The sequence below is a fragment of the Coregonus clupeaformis genome, chromosome 23 (genome assembly GCF_020615455.1).
Source record: "Coregonus clupeaformis isolate EN_2021a chromosome 23, ASM2061545v1, whole genome shotgun sequence".
Lineage (NCBI taxonomy): Eukaryota > Metazoa > Chordata > Actinopteri > Salmoniformes > Salmonidae > Coregonus > Coregonus clupeaformis.
Genome location: NC_059214.1, coordinates 7,270,259 through 7,283,869, shown reverse-complemented (window position 1 = coordinate 7,283,869; position 13,611 = coordinate 7,270,259). Strand labels below are relative to the sequence as shown.

The 13,611-nt window shown below is 41.6% G+C and overlaps 1 pseudogene; it reads right to left on the bottom strand.

Annotated features, from left to right (window-relative positions):
• Positions 1-11,039: 11,039 nt before the first annotated feature.
• On the bottom strand, positions 11,040-12,227 carry LOC121536412 (annotated as a pseudogene).
• Between the last annotated feature and the right edge of the window lie 1,384 nt (positions 12,228-13,611).

Here is a 13,611-nt window from a genome sequence, read left to right as displayed (position 1 = left end):
TGTATTGTTAAAAAACAAATTATAGTCCTACTAAGCCCAAAACAGATGGGATGGCGTATCGCTGCAGAATTCTGTGGTAGCCATGCTAGTTAAGTGTGCCTTGAATTCTGAAAAAATCACAGACAGTGTCACCAGCAAAGCACCCCCACAAAATAACACCTCCTCCTCCATGCTTTACGGTGGGAACAACACATTTTTTGTTTTGTCATTCAGTAGACGCTCTTATCCAGAGCGACTTACAGTTAGTGAGTGCATACATTTTTCATACCCCCGTGGGAATCGAACCCACAACCCTGGCGTTGCAAGTGCCATGCTCTACCTACTGATCAACCGTTCACCCACACTGCGTCTCACAAAGACCCAGCGGTTGGAACCAAAAATCTCCAATTTGGACTCCAGACCAAAGGACATATTTCCACCAGTCTAATGTCCATTACTCGTGTTTCTTGGCCCAAGCAGGTCTCTTCCCCCCCCCCCCACCTTGTCACAACACAACTGATTGGCTCAAACACATTAAGAAGGAAATACATTTCATAAATGAACTTTTAACAAGCACACCTGTTAATTGAAATGCATTCCAGGTGACTACCTCATGAATCTGGTTGAGAGAATGCCAAGAGTGTGCAATGCTGTCATCAAGGCAAAGGTTGGCTATTTGAAGAATCTCAAATATTAAATATATTTGGATTTGTTTAACACTTTTTTGGTTATTACGTGACTCCATATGTGTTATTTCATAGTTTTGATGTCTTCACTATTATTCTACAATGTAAAAAATTGTAAAAATAAAGAAAAACCTTTGAATCAGTAGGTGTGTCCAAACTTTTGACTGGTAATGTATATGACTAACTAATGGCAAGAAAGCTACAGCTGTCTCAGTAGTTAAGTAAAGTAAAATTCTACATAAACGACTAACGACTTAAAATCTTGAGGCAAACACTGAATCCGCCCTAAATGGATAGTCCAACAAAGCAATATTTGCAAAACAAATACTGCGACGGCGATCCTGATCATCACTTGATAGTGAGCAAACTCTATTAAGCTGTTTTCAAATGTGCAGAATGATATTATTTTACAATGGTTACATATTCACTTCCACAGCTGGCTGGCTCCGCGCGTCTCCATTTGTCATCGACAATTGTGTCCAATTATATGATTAGCTTTGAACACTCCAGCACTTTGAGAGCTCTTGTGTGTTCCGCTGCACTGCGCGATTCGCAAACAAAGTCATTACAACATGTATTCACACATATCAAATAACAAAACAGATGGCCATTGCGCTCGGCGCCTGATTTGTTTTCCACACGAGTGACGGGAAAAAAAAGAGTGTATTTTCACCGAGCTAAGTTTAATGCTGGCTGTTTTTCTACTCCCTGAGCTGAGCAGCTGGCTGTCGTGCTGTTAGATCAGCTCTAAATAAAAGACAAAACAAAAGCACTTGTTGTCAATATTCAGAATTACTGAGAGAGAAGCTTCCGCATAATTCATCACAGGAGCCTCGACAGGAAGCGTAATTGTTTTAAATCTCAGTTGGCAGTTTGGAGTGGTGAGGCGGTGGGACGTTTCTCTTTGATGTGGACGACCCTCTGGTACTTCATCTAACCTTCGACCTCTAATCAATCTTTAGCACCTTTAGTCTTGTATCACTGGTAGTCAAAACCAAATCATCTATACAGTATTCCTGCCATATCTGATCTCAAATAAGATACTGATCTCCAACCTAGGTTAAAATACTATTTAGTCAAATAGTAAGTGTTGGAAAAACGGGGGAGATAGGGGGAGGGTGAGTGAAAGGGCAGTGGGCAGGATTTGAACCCATGCCGACTCTAGCAACCAAGTCTGTCAGTCCTACAGTCTAATGGTGAAAAGGGTATCTATTATGACAGAGACAGATTGAATGATCCCATTTCAGCTATTTTCTTACCTCTTCAATCTCACAACACCTGGATAGGTTTAACATATCAGCTAACCACATCATCTGATCTATCAATCTGATGCCCAACTGCACAGTAGATTATTATGATATGGCACACAACCATTGGTGGATGCAATGCAACATCTGCAATGTAATCGGCCTAGAATATGACCAAAGGTGGTCTATAAACCTATCCTAGTGTGGTGAACAACAGTAACCATAATTATTTTTGTAATATACAGATGTAGGATCTTATTTTGATCCTGTTTGCTACAGCAGGAAAATAATCCTGCAGCAACAGGGAATGTGAATGACTATGTGGATTATAATTAATGGACATTTGTTTGTAGGGGTTGATACATTTTTCGTTAGGGCAAATCAAGTCTGACATTTTAAAGTGGAAATTACAAACTTTAGAAGCCTTTTTAAACCTTGAATAAACTACAAGTTTGCATTTGTTGTGGTGCAGGAAAATTCTCAGCAACAAAAGAGTGATCAAATTAAGATCCTACATCTGTATCTGGTTTAAAGGTAGATTCAGCGATCATAGTATTGACTCATCAATTCAACCAGCTATGACTAACATTAGATTCATGACATGAGCTGTTAACCCTCAAGTTACCGACTGAGGTCGTTTCGACCATTGTCACTGTCAAGACCATTGTTTTGATCACAACAATGTTAATGCTACTTTTAACCCATTGGCCACTGACTCTCAGGGTCAATAGATGACGTGCTTATTATCAATAAAAAAATGTGGTACTACATCAATATGGAAAGATTCATGTTTACTGCTAAATTCAAGCTAGGATTTGGGCAAAGTATAGCAAACCCACATGGAAAGCCATTCCATCATCCCTTAAAGCAGTGAAGTACACACTACATGACCAAAAGTATGTGGACACCTGCTCGTCGAACATCTCATTCCAGAATAATGGACATTACTATGGAGTTGGTCCCACCTTTGCTGCTATAACAGCCTCCACTCTTCTGGGAAAGCTTTCCACTAGATGTTGGAACATTGCTGCGGGGACTTGCTTCCATTCAGCCACAAGAGCATTAGTGAGGTCGGGCACAGATTAGGGCGATTAGGCCTGGCTCGCAGTCGGCATTCCAATTCATCCCAAAGGTGTTGGATGGGGTTGAGGTCAGGGCTCTGTGCAGGCCAGTCAAGTTCTTCCACACAGATCTCGACAAACCATTTCTGTATGGACCTCACTTTGTGCATGGGTGCATTGTCATGCTGAAACAGGAAAGGGCCTTCCCCAAACAGTTGCCACAAAGTTGGAAGCACAGAATCGTCTAGAATGTCATTGTATGCTGTCGCGTTAAGATTTATTTTCACTGGAACTATGGGGCCTAGCCCGAACCATGAAAAACAGCCTCAGACCATTATTCCTCCTCCACCAAACTTTACAGTTGGCACTATGCATTGGGGCAGGTAGAGTTCTCCTGGCATCCGCCATGGAAACCCATTTCATGAAGCTCCCGACGAACAGTTCTTGCTTCCAGAGGCAGTTTGGAACTCGGTAGTGAGTTTTGCAACCTATGACAGACAATTTTTACATGCTTCAGCACTCGGCGGTCCTGTTCTGTGAGCATGTGTGGCCTACCACTTCGCGGCTAGGCCGTTGTTGCTCCTAGACGTTTCTACTTCACAATAACAGCACTTACAGATGACCGGGGCAGCTCTAGCAGGGCAGAAATTTTACGAACTGACTTGTTGGAAAGGTGGCATCCTATGACCGTGCCACGTTGAAAGTCACTGAGCTCTTCAGTAAGGCCATTCTACTGCCAATGTTTGTCTATGGAGATTGCATGGCTGTGTGCTCGATTTTATACACCTGTCAGCAACGAGTGTGGCTGAAATAGCTGAATCCACTAATTTGAAGGGATGTCCACGTACTTTTGTATATATAGAGTATAATAGCAATGTAAAAAAGAAAAGAAGACCATTCATTTTCTTATCTGGAACATGTACAGCATCTTTGTTCATAGCATTTCTGTATGTTTTGTGCAATGTCTATTGTACAAAACACTATTTTTCATTTTCATTCATTTTATCACTGTTGGCTACCTTCTGTAATGTTCTATCTTTGGTTCTATTTCCCAGTGGGCCAAATGTGGCATGGGATGTCATAATGATGTAATTTCTGGTTTAAATCTGGTTTCTGTTTGAAGATAACCAAATTACTGTACAACCAAATGTATTTTCCTTGACTACATCAAGACGCCTGAAAAATATGTAATGTCTTGGTTAACGTGCACTATTTTGTATCTAAAATGTATTTAAAACATTTGTCTGGTCATTGAAAAGATGCGTGGAAAAACATTATTTTGCAATCAGTATATAACCTGAGCATGACATCACAAACAGACATACAGTATGTTCAACCAATGTGGCCTACTTCTTGCTCAACGCTTCCTGAATCTCACTACTCCTCACACAAATTGAGCTGTAGCCAGATCAACGTTTGGACATACTGTATTACACATGTGTCAGTGTGTTGAAATAATGGTATTTTTGTTATTGTAGATTATTTTGACTTTAAAAAGAGTCATCCAATGTCATCCAAACAAACCACTTCTATTGAAATTCCTTCCATTTTCCTTCTGCTGGACAGGTGGCTCTAGTGTAGTTTTCTGTGGTACACTTACACTGCCACTATCTGGTCATGCTATGAAACAGCAGCTCGGAGGAAGAGAACACTTGTATTTCCTGTATTATAGTGCCTCTCCTTGATAGGTGCCCTGATGTCCCTCCTGTCATGATAAATCACAAATTACATCCACACAATACTAAAATGAACAACAGTGGGTAAAGCATAGGTATTTATAGACTGGGAAATAAACAACATTCATGGTTATTATCACATGACATGGATCATTATGTTTTGAATTTTAAATAGTTACTTTGAGGACACGAAAATGACTTTATGTGGTAACAGAAGATACTATAAACAATGTACTGTAGCCATGATACAAAACCACAACCGAAAACCTAAGAACACAGGCCCTCTAACCTTTTGCTGACTTCCACCACTGTTTCCTGTTCGAGATACACCGTTCAGAGATGACAGCCGATTTATGAGGACTTTCCTGTCAATCCCAAAGAAGCAATAATACACACATACTCTTACTTCACTTTTACAGTGATCAAATACAGTAGTTCCGCAAATGTTAGATCTAAAATGGAGAACCAGATTGACAGCAACATCTCCCTGTCTCATGTGAAGTGTGCAGTTGTTGTACAGTAATCTCAGGGGTAATTCAATTAGTACTGACTATGCCCAGATGTTTATGGTAAAACAATGCCCCTGTACAGTGAGAGTGTGAATTTGAATCAGTTAAAAAAAAAAATACTTTAACATTAAAGCATGAAGCCCAGAGTGATCACACACACGGAAATGATTTATACAAATGTTATGTCAATCTTATATGATTATATGATTATGGCCTACTTCTTATGAATACACAAAACAGTCATGATTCTTATACAATCCTGTGTTTCTCACATATACAGTACCAGTCAAAAGTTTGGACACACCTACTCATTCCAGGGTTTTTCTTTATTTTGACTATTTTCTACATTGTAGAATAAAAGTGAAGACATCAAAATTATGAAATAACATTTATGGAGTCATGTAGTAACCAAAAAAGTGTTAAACAAATCAAAATGTATTTTATATTTGAGATTCTTCAAATAGCCACCCTTTGCCTTGATGACAGCTTTGCACACGCTTGGCATTCTCTCAGTCAGCTTAATGAGGTACACTACCAGACAAAAGTGTGGACACACCTACTCATTCAAGGGTTTTTCTTTATTTTACTATTTTTTACATTCTAGAATAAAGTGTAGACATCAAAACTATGAAATAACACATACGGAATCATGTAGTAACCAAAAACAGTGTTAAACAAATCAAAATATATTTTATATGTCAGATTCTTCAAATAGCCGTTTTGTTGTCTCTGGGGTAATTCAAATAGTGACCCTTAGAGAAACCAAATGTTTCTCTAACCAAGTCCGTTCACCCTCCGCTTTCTCTTCTCCTACCTCTCCTTGATGACAGCTTTGCACGCTCTTGGCATTCTGTCATCCAGCTTCACCTTGAATACATTAGTCACCTGGAATGCATTTCAATTAACAGGTGTTAATTAAAAGTTAATTTGTGGAATTGATTTCATTCTTAATGCGTTTGAGCCAATCAGTTGTGTTGTGACAAAAGATAGCCCTATTTGGTAAAATACCAAGTCCATATTATGGCAAGAACAGCTCAAATAAGCAAAGAGAAATGACAGTCCGTCATTACTTTAAGACATGAAGCTCAGTCAATACGGAACATTTCAAGAACTTTGAAAGTTTCTTCAATTGCAGTCACCAAAACCATAAAGCGCTATGATGAAACTGGCTCTCATGAGGACCGCCACAGCAATGGAAGACCCAGAGTTACCACTGCTGCAGAAGATAAGTTCATTAGAGTTACCAGATTCAGAAATTGCAGCCCAAATAAATGCTTCATAGAGTTAAAGTAACAGACACATCTCAATATCAACTGTTCAGAGGAGACTGCGTGAATCAGGCCTTTATGGTCGAATTTCTGCAAAGAAACAACTAATAAAGGACACCAATAAGAAAAATAGACTTGCTTGGGCCAAGAAACACGAGCAATGGGCATCAGACCGGTGGAAATGTGTCCTTTGGTCTGGAGTCAAAATTTGAGATTTTTGTTTCCAACCGCCGTGGATTTGTGACACGTGGTGTGGGTGAACGGATGATCTCTGCATGTGTATTTCCCACCGTAAAGCATGGAGGAGGAGGTGTTATGGTGTGGAGGTGCTTTGCTGGTGACACTGTCTGTGATTTATTTAGAATTCAAGGCACACTTAACCAGCATGGCTACCACAGCATTATGCAGTGATACGCCATCCCATCTGGTTTGGGCTTAGTGGTACTATAATTTGTTTTTTAACAAGAAAATGACCCAACACACCTCCAGGCTGTGTAAGGGCTATTTTACCAAGAAGGAGAGTGATGGAGTGCTGCATCAGATGACCTGACTTCCACAATCCCCCGACCTCAACCCAATTGAGATGGTTTGGCATGAGTCGGAAGGAAAAGCAGCCAACAAGTGCTCAGCATATGTGGGAAGTCCTTCAAGACTGTTGGAAAAGCATTCCAGGTGAAGCTGTTTGAGAGAATACCACAAGTGTGAAATGCTGTCATCAAGGCAATGGGTGGCAATTTGAAAAATCTGAAATCTGAAATATATTTGGATTTGTTTAACACTTTTTTGGTTACTACATGATTCCATATGTGTTATTTCATCGTTTTGATGTCTTCACTGTTATTCTACAATGTAAAAAATAGTACAAATAAAGACAAATCCTTGAATGAGTAGGTGTGTCCAAACTTTTGACTGGTACTGTAAGTTTCAACATATACAGTAAGTTAAACATATGGTTCTGTGTACAAGTTTGGACAACTTCTTAGAAGACTTACAGTGAGGGAAAAAAGTATTTGATCCCCTGCTGATTTTGTACGTTTGCCCACTGACAAAGACATGATCAGTCTATAATTTTAATGGCAGGTTTATTTGAACAGTGAGAGACAGAATAACAACAAAAAAATCCAGAAAAACGCATGTCAAAAATGTTATAAATTGATTTGCATTTTAATGAGGGAAATAAGTATTTGACCCCTCTGCAAAACATCACTTAGTACTTGGTGGCAAAACCTTTGTTGGCAATCACAGAGGTCAGACGTTTCTTGTAATTGGCCACCAGGTTTGCACACATCTCAGGAGGGATTTTGTCCCACTCCTCTTTGCAGATCTTCTCCAAGTCATTAAGGTTTCGAGGCTGACGTTTGGCAACTCGAACCTTCAGCTCCCTCCACATACTTTCTATGGGTTTAAGGTCTGTAGACTGGCTAGGCCACTCCAGGACCTTAATGTGCTTCTTGTTGAGCCACTCCTTTGTTGCCTTGGCCGTGTGTTTTGGGTCATTGTCATGCTGGAATACCCATCCACTACCCATTTTCAATGCCCTGGCTGAGGGAAGGAGGTTCTCACCCAAGATTTGACGGTACATGGCGCCGTCCATCGTCCCTTTGATGCGGTGAAGTTGGCCTGTCCCCTTAGCAGAAAAACACCCCCAAAGCATAATGTTTCCACCTCCATGTTTGATGGTGGGGATGGTGTTCTTGGGGTCATAGGCAGCAATCCTCCTCCTTCAAACACGGCGAGTTGAGTTGATGCCAAAGAGTTAGATTTTGGTCTCATCTGACCACAACACTTTCACCCAGTTCTTCTCTGAATCATTCAGATGTTCATTGGCAAACTTCAGACGGGCCTGTATATGTGCTTTCTTGAGCAGGGGGACCTTGCGGGCGCTGCAGGATTTCAGTCCTTCACGGCGTAGTGTGTTACCAATTGTTTTCTTGGTGACTCTGGTCCCAGCTGCCTTGAGATCATTGACAAGATCCTCCAGTGTAATTCTGGGCTGATTCCTCACCGTTCTCACAAGGTGAGATCTTGCATGGAGCCCCAGGCCGAGGGAGATTGACAGTTACAGTGAGCTCCATAATTCATTGGACAGTTACATTTGTTTTGTTATTTTGGTTCTGTTCTCTAGCACTTTGAGTTTGAAAGGATTCAATGACAATGAGGGTGAAGTACAGACTGTCAGCTTTAATTTGAGGGTATTTTCATACATATCGGATTAACCGTTTAGAAATGACAGCACCTTTTGTACATGGTCCCCCCATTTTAAGGTACTACAAGTATTTGTTAAATTGGATTCACAGATGTGTGTCGTTAGGCAGGTGTATTCATTTGTGTTGTTAGTGAATGCAGGAGAGCTGTTGATGAATAGTATTGATTCTAGACTTTGCTATTGCCTTTGCTATTGAGGTTGTTTTGGGGTGTGACAACATGAGGAAGACAGCAGTGTCGATGCAAATGAAGCTGGCCGTCATAAGGCTCAGAAATGAAAATCAATCAATCTGGAACATTGCAAAAACCCTGGTCATGCCCAAGTCAACAGTTTGGTTCAAGAAAAAAACATCCGGTGAACTCAATTATGTCAAAAGGCCCGGTAGACCGAGGAAGACCACTGTAGTGGATGACCGGAGAATACTCTCTATGGTGAAGAAAACCCCCCTGACAACAGCCCAACAGATCAAAAACACTCTCCTGGATGCAGGTGTAGATGTGTCAAAGTTTACCATACGTAAAATACTACACCAGCAGGACTACAGAGGGTACACTACAAGATGCAAACCACTGATAAGCCTGAAGAACAGAAAGGCGAGATTACAGTTTGCTAAAAAGCACCTAAAAGAGCCCCGGAAAAAAGTATTGTGGACAGATTTACATTTTACTCATTTAGCAGACGCTCTTATCCAGAGCGATTTACAGTTAGTGAGTGCATACATTATTTTAATTATTATTATTTTATTTTTTCATACTGGCCCCCCATGGGAAACGAACCCACAACCCTGGCGTTGCAAACACCATGCTCTATCAACTGAGCTACATCCCTGCCGGCCATTCCCTCCCCTACCCTGGACGACGCTGGGCCAATTGTGCGCCGCCCCATGGGTCTCCTGGTCGCGGCAGGCTACGACAGAGCCTGGATTCGAACCAGGATCTCTAGTGGCACAATGCAGTGCAGTGCCTTAGACCACTGCGCCACTCGATGAGACAAAGATTAACAAAAAAGAAATGCCCATGATCCAAAGCATACCACCTCATCCGTGAAACATGGTGGAGGGGGTGTTATGGCTTGGGCCTGTATGGCTGCCAGTGGAACAGGCTCACTTGTCTTCATCGATGATGTGACTTCAGAAATCTGAAGTCTACAGAAATATTTTATCTGCTCAGATAAAACCAAATGCCTCCAAACTCATTGGACGGCACTTCATCATGCAACAAGACAATGACCCTAAACATACTGCTAGAGCAACGAAGGGGTTTTTGATGGCCAAAAATGGGAAAATCCTTGACTGGCCGAGTCAATCACCGGATCTGAATCCAATTGAACATGCATTTTCCCCGAAACAAGCAGGAACTGAAGATGGCTGCAGTACAAGCCTGGCAGAGCATCACCAGGGAAGATACCCAGCGTCTGGTGATGTCGATGCATCGCAGACTTCAAGCAGTCATTGCATGCAAAGGATATGCGACCAAATATTAACAATGATTACTTTATTCTACATTATTTAACACTGTCCAATGTTTTTTGATGCCCGAAAATGGGGGGGACCATGTACAAAAGCTTCTATAATTTCTAAACGGTTCATCTGATATGTATGAATATACCCTCAAATTAAAGCTGACAGTCTGCACTTCACCCTCATTGTCATTGTATCTTTTCAAACTCAAAGCGCTAGAGTACAGAACCAAAATAACAAAAAAATGGTCACTGTCCAATGAATTATGGAGCTCACTGTATTTTGTGTTTCTTCCATTTGCGAATAATCACACCAACTGTTGTCACCTTCTCACCAAGCTTCTTGGCGATGGTCTTGTAGCCCATTCCAGCCTTGTGTAGGTCTACAGTCTTGTCCCTGACATCCTTGGAGAGCTCTTTCGTCTTGGCCATGGTGGAGAGTTTGGAATCTGATTGATTGCTTCTGTGGACAGGTGTCTTTTATACAGGTAACAAACTGAGATTAGGAGCACTCCCTTTAAGAGTGTGCTCCTAATCTCAGCTCATTACCTGTATAAAAGACACCTGGGAGCCAGAAATCTTTCTGATTGAGAGGGGGTCAAATTCTTATTTCCCTCATTAAAATGCAAATCAATTCATAACATTTTTGACATGCGTTTTTTCTGGATTTTTTTGTTGTTATTCTGTCTCTCACTGTTACATTTACATTTTAGTCATTTAGCAGACGCTCTTATCCAGAGCGACTTACAGTCTTTAGTGAGTGCATACATTTTTCATACTGGCCCCCCGTGGGAATCAAACCCACAACCCTGGTGTTGCAAGCGCCATGCTCTACCAACTGACCTACCATTAAAATTATAGACTGATCATTTCTTTGTCAGTGGGCAAACGTACAAAATCAGCAGGGGATCAAATACTTTTTTCCCTGACTGTATATGTCCCCCCCTTTTGCACATTTGAGTTTTGTTTCCGCCTTCAGATCATGGCGCTGGTCAAGTTCCTAATTGACCTCATACTCTCTGTGTGTGTGCATCTGCTTTTCCTCCGCACGCTCCGCAGATAGTTCCCGTACAGAATCACACTGATCACTCTATCTTGGAACTGCTTTGAAACAATGTAGTAGAGAATAACGTCCAGCACTGTACTCATATTCATCAGGAACATCGTAAAGGCTCCCCACGTGCTGTACTCTGATCCATCCCCTCCTTCCAGCAACAGAACCACCAAACAAACTTGGGAAGGTACGAAACACACCAGCCCCTGGATGATGAGTGTGAAATAATCCTGATGGACTTCTGCTTGACCTTGGGCTTGAGCTTGGACGTCCATCCGTGGATGAGGTTATCCACAATGACCACATAGCAACCAATCATGATACAGATGGGCAGCAGGAAGAAGAAGACCAGGCGCACAAAGTGGACGGGGTTGTCCGTTCGCAGGTGGATGATGTCACGCATCTTGACGCAGGTGGTGAAGTTGGAGGCGTGATCCGGGTCATGATCAGGGAACAGCAAGAGGACAGTGCTACCCAGGGTCATGATCCACCCCCCGACGCATGCAACCAGGGCTTTGGGGATGTTCTTGAGCTCCTTGCTGTGTTTGGGCTGGACAATGGCCACGTAGCGGTCGGTGCTGATCAGGGCGAAGAGCCACAAGGCCATGCAGGGCTAGAAGACAGTCAGAGCCGCACTGACCCGACAGAAGATGTCCCCAAAGGGCCCCTGGTCCTGCCCATAGTAAATCATCCTGAAGGGGAGTAGGACGATAAAGACGAGATCTACGTTGATCATGTAGACCGAGACGGAGTTCCTCCTCTTGGTGGTCAAGGCAAAGACCCATTATGCGGTGACTTTGACCACTATGCCGATGGTGAAGATGACACAGTAGAAGACCAGGCCTGTGATGCGGTATTCTGTAGTGACCTGTTCCAATGAGCGGACTGAGCTGATCCACTCCAATGATGCGTCTAACTACCTTGTGAAATGGCACTGCTGAAAAAGAGCATATGGATGAACATTAACACATAATCTTTTTTTGTGGTTTTACTTAACAAATAGGACACGAAGAGAAGAAAGGAATGGTAGGAGGCCGGTGGGTCGGATTCAAACCCATGGTAACTCTGGTAGAAGTGTACCATTGTCGGCAACACTAACCGCTAGACCACATACAGTAAGCCACATCAGCAAAGAAACACGGCAATATGAATATGAAGTAGACAGGTCAACTAGTAAACAGGACTAGAGAGTAGGCGGGGCACGCGTAGACAAGATGGCGTATTGAATAGAAATCGGTACAAAACACCTCAAGATAAAAACATAATATTCAAAATCAGTAAATTAGACTAAATATTAGCATTTCATATATTCGCAGTTAATATAATTCAATCTGGATAATAACAGAAATAAGATCATAAGGCTAGAGAAATATATAGACAAATATTACTACAACAAGCAACACCCAAACATGACTGAAGACAAACGTGGAGAGCCGATCCCCAAAAGGAAACGCGACTCATCGACAGATACAGATGATATATGCTTTTCACCACTGGGTATGGTAAGTGTGGAAAGCGACCTGTTGAAGTCGATAAATGACAAATTGGGCATATTAGAATTGGTCAGTAAAGACGTAAAAGAGTTGAAAGCGAGTCTTCAAATGAGTGACGAAAAAGCTTTGGTAATGGAGAAAGAAACCAAAGAAATAAAAGTGACAGTCTCTAAAATGGAAACGGACGTTAGGGAATTAAAAAAGGAGAACAATCTTCTGAGAGAAGCCTTACTAGACATCCAAACTAGATCGATGAGGGAAAATCTAGTACTTACGGGTATTCAGGAAAAGGAGGGAGAAATAACAGAGAATATTATGAAGGACTTCCTGCATACAGCGCTACAAATCCCACTCGAGGCTGTCGATAAAATCCAACTCGAAATCCAACTCGAATCGTTTCGGAAAAAGAGGACAGAAATATGAGCGCCCAATCGTTGCCAAATTTGCTTTTTTTAAGGATAAAGCTATGGTGAAAAGCCTGGGAAAAAGACTTGCTGGCACGAAAATAGGCATGAATGATCAGTTCCCGAAGGAGATTGTAGAAAGGCGCAAAGTTCTGTATCCAATCTTCAAGGAAAACAGATTAAAAGGGAAACGTGTTGCACTAGTGGTGGATAAATTATATATTGACAACCAAATGTTCAGAGACACAAAGACTACTCCATGGCTATTCTAAAAGTTGTAATAGAGGAGTCAAATATTGGAGCACCTGATACTAGCAATGATTGGGATTGTAATATTAAATAACATTTATAGTAAGTATAGTATTTTATAAATGGATAAAACGATATAACAAGCAGAATAATACATCTTTAAATACAAATAATTAGAACATGGCTTTTTTGGCGGGAGGTTGTTGTTTTGGCGGGTGGTTGTTGTGGTTGGTCCTGTGTTCTCTCTGGCGTCCTTTCCCCCTTGCGGCAGATGTGGATGCGGGTGCGTTTGCACGCTCGGCCCATTTCTTCCGCAGTCAA